Here is a 4340-nt window from a genome sequence, read left to right as displayed (position 1 = left end):
TCCCCCTCTTTCCCCTTCTCCTACTCCAACAAGGGAGGTGGAATCCTACTAGGACTAGGGAGTCCTAGTAGGACTCCACACTTGGCGCGCCCCCTCCTAGGGCCGGCCTCCTCCCCCCCTTGCTCCTTTATATACGGGGGCAGGGGGGCACCCCATGACACACAAGTTGATCTACGGATCGTTCCTTAGCCGTGTGCGGTGCCCCCCTCCACCATATTCTACCTCGGTCATATCGTCGCGGAGCTTAGGCAAAGCCCTGCGCTCGTAGAGCATCATCATCGTCACCATGCCGTCGTGCTGACGAAACTCATCCCCGACACTTTGCTGGATCGGAGTCCAGGGATCGTCATCGAGCTGAACGTGTGCTGAACTCGGAGGTGCCGTACGTTCGGTACTTGGATCGGTCGGATCGTGAAGACGTATGACTACATCAACCGCGTTGTCATAACGCTTACGCTTACGGTCTACGAGGGTACGTGGACAACACTCTCCCCTCTTGTTGCTATGCCATCACCATGATCTTGCGTGTGCGTAGGAAATTTTTTGAAATTACTACGTTCCCCAACAGAGGGGTCGAGTGTCGAGGGTTTGAGGGTCGCCGAGGGGTCGAGGGTCGCCGAGGGTTTGAGGTTCGAGGGTCGAGGGTTGCCAAGGGGTCGAGGGTCGAGAGTTGAGGGTCGTCGGGGTCGAGGGGTCGAGGATCGCCGAGGGGTCGAGAGGGCCGAGGGATCATCTAATGATGAAGACATGGTTTTGTTGAATCCTTTGGCACTAGACAAACATCGGACAATCATGAGAGAGGCGGTCAATATTAAGCCTGGGCTGACTAGCTAACTAATGCATTAATTGTCTTTGTATGTACATATAATAACTCTTCTTTCTTCTCTTTTATAGCCCTCTGGATCAAGCAATACTTCAGTAAAGAAACGGGGCCCGAAGAAAAAGTTGCGCCCGGATGAAAGGTTCACGATCACAGAAATCGTGGGCAATGGCAAACCGATTAAACGCCTCCGGACCAAGGAAGCATTTTCTGCTCAGTGCGGGGTTCTTGTTAGGCACATGATCCCGATCAGCATCGAGCTATGGAATGAGCCTAAGAAGGAAGAGCTTTTTCAAGTTTCTTTTGTCGAAGATAGACAGAAAGAAGATCTTTGGAAAGCGCGAAGGTAAATTTCACCCTACCGGAAGAGGAGGATCCGGAGAATCCAGTTATAGAGCCATTGATCAGGTCCTCTGCTCTCAAGAAGATGGCAGATCTATTCAGGAGGTGGAAGAATGAGTTTAAAACAATGTATGTCAACCAAGATGAGACTCCAGAATTCACCGATCGCTTTGAGAAGATAAGAGATCACTGGCCCGCATTTGTGGCCAACAAGACATCGAAGAGGAGTAAGAAGATGTCAGTGACTAACAAGATAAATGCTATAAAGAAGGAGCACTACCATCGCATGGGGTCAGGTGGCTACCTCAAAGCCCGGTCGTTGTGGGACAAGGCTGAGTAGGACCTAATTGCTAAAGGGGTCGAACCAGAGACATTGCACTGGCCAGACCGTTGTAGGACTTGGTTCTTCAGGCTTGGTGGAACATTGGACCCTGAAACAGGGAAGTGCTGCTGGACGGACAAGCAACGTGCAACACCCGTCACGAAGCTTCGGAAAGCAATCAACAAAGTGCGGGAAGGGAAGTTCGTTCCCGATAGAGAGAACGACGAGCTCACAAGGGCCCTCGAGAATCCTGAGCACCCTGGACGAACACGAGGCACGCCAGGCTCCGTTGCATGGAAGGTTGAGTTTCCCGACACAAGCGGTTACAAAACCCAAGAGAGGAGGAGGAAAGTGGAGCAGAGCAAACTGCCGGAGCTTAAGGCAAGGGTAAGAAAGCTAGAGGAACGAGATGTTGAGAACTAGCAGCTGCGAGATCCTGCCCAAGATGCTACCCCAGAAGCTACCCCGCCATCTCAGCGGAGAAGCAGCGTGGCTTCCACCGAGCTCGTTCATCAGCCTGACTTGACGGGTCCTAGCTACCCCGTGGATTCTATCACGGATTCACACCAGTGCCGCCTTATGACGCAATGGGATCAGCTCAAAGTCAAGGCGGTTGTCGGCTCTGTATTCCCTCCTTCACCCGGAGCAACTTTTCACTGTCATCTGATTCCACAAGGCTATGCTGTTGTGATGGTGGACGAAATAACGGAGGGATTTGAGGAGCTCCAGCTTGACCACCCTACAGGTGATGGGGAGACTCAGCTGGGTCTTGCTATGCATACTCCGTGTCTATGGCGGAAGGAGCACATCAAGCTTCTGAACTTCACGGCTCCTGCTAGTCACCTGGGCACTCCGCCTCCTCCTCCTCCTCGGGCGAGTGATCAGGGCACTCCATCTCTTGCTCCGACGCGTGAGGACGGCAGTACTCCGCCGCCTCCTCCGCCTGCTCCAGCGCGTCCGAGCAGCCCGCCTCCTCCTTCACCGCCTCGTAAGTGACGGTGGAACACATACGCTGCCACTCCGGCTGCTCAGGCGCGTCGTAGCAGTCCGCCTCTGGCTGCTCCGCCTATTCAGCAACGAAAGAAGACAGCCGCAGCCGCTCCGGCTGCTCCGGCGTATAGCAGTACAGCCAGAGGCGGGAGGCTAGCAGAACGAAGAAAAGGGAAACAAATTTCCCAGCTCGACGAACAAGCAAAGCAATCATGCCCCCCGCTCAATGTGTCTAGCGATATCGTCGCTAATCTTTCAGGGGTGCTGCCCAGTACCAATCCTGCAGATTACATGACCGACAAGGATGCAATAATTTTTGGAACAATGGAGGTGGACACATTAAGATTCGAGAACGGGAAGCCTCTCGTCAGACCTGGTACTTCCCTAACAACGATCATGCGAAGATTCCATGATTGGTACATGGACATCTGCAGGAAGTCTGGGAAAAATACTTTGTTGCTATCGGTTAAAGAGGAGCACGACCTCGTTGGAATTGATGTGTTGTTAGTTACATATGAGGAGTTCTTCCAGTTTTTCAATCAAAAGGCCCACGATAAAACAATCATCACTTGCTACTGTCTGTAAGTACTACTTCTCTGTAATTAGTTAAGTCTCTATATATAGCTCAGCTCTTTCATTGCATGTATAATTATCCTCACTATATTATGCCGATTGAAGATCGTCGAATTAAAGAAAAGACAAGTAGGTGATATTGGGTTCATTAACACAAATCTCATGGATGAATGGAGTGTTAAACATGATGCCAGAGAAACCGAGACCAAGTTGCTCGCATCGTTACTTCAAAATTAAAACAAAGCTACAATACTCTTTCCTTACAAATACAAGTGAGTGTTACTATCTTGTGCATATTCGGTTTCCCTTATTACTCGAGGTTATAGTAATGTAATTGATGAGTTATGCATGCATGCGCAGATTCCACTTTATTCTGCTAGAGATTAAGCTTGAGCAGGGACTAGTAACCATCATAGACTCCAAACGAAAAAAATCCGGAGGAGTATACGACCATGACTAAAATGCTCGAGAAGTAAGTTCAATTAATCATCATCGCACCATATCGGCAACTTTGTTCATTTCCTGATATCAAGTAATTTTTTTCTTTGTCTGGCAGGGTTTGGAAAAAGTTCACCGCACAAGCTTCGGGACTACCGGCGCAACTGCGATTTGACCACCTGAAAGTAAGTAGTAGCTACTAGCTAGTTCCACGCATCTCCCATTGATTCTAGCTAGTTTCATCAATATTATTTAGCATGCTTGCTTATCAGTTTGCTTGACCTCTATTTCTCGTAAAGTGGTTGTGGCAGGAACGCGGGAATGATTTGTGTGGATACTACATTTGCGAGTTCATCCACCACACCACCTGTGAGCGGGGCTACTCCAAACAACAATATGAAGTGCGTAAGCAATAATATTCACAATTTTATTTTGTTACCATCATTTGTGTTCAGTTTCATTCATATATATGTATTGACCCCCTTCTTGAAATTAGATGTGGCAGATGCGGGATGAACTCCTACCACAAGATCGCATACGAGCAATTCCAAGAGGAATTGGCGGGATTCTTTCTTGACCACGCCATCGACAAACACGGAGAATACCATGTGGAAGTTGAGTTCAGATGTTAGGGGACGTAATAGATCTTATATAACTTGTTGTTCGACCAATCTATCGGAGAAGGAGAAGTCGATCACTTCTCTTTGTGTATATGTTCATGACGATCTTTTGTACTTAATGATTTCGTTCATTTGCTTACTAGCTAGCTAGTGTGTCGATTCTATACATAGCGTCGACCAAGCACAGAGATAAGAGAGGACACTCATCTCTATTAGCGAGCTAACACAATATATG

Source organism: Triticum dicoccoides, chromosome 5B (genome assembly GCF_002162155.2).
Source record: "Triticum dicoccoides isolate Atlit2015 ecotype Zavitan chromosome 5B, WEW_v2.0, whole genome shotgun sequence".
NCBI classification, from domain to species: Eukaryota; Viridiplantae; Streptophyta; class Magnoliopsida; order Poales; family Poaceae; genus Triticum; species Triticum dicoccoides.
This window is presented reverse-complemented; position numbering follows the sequence as displayed.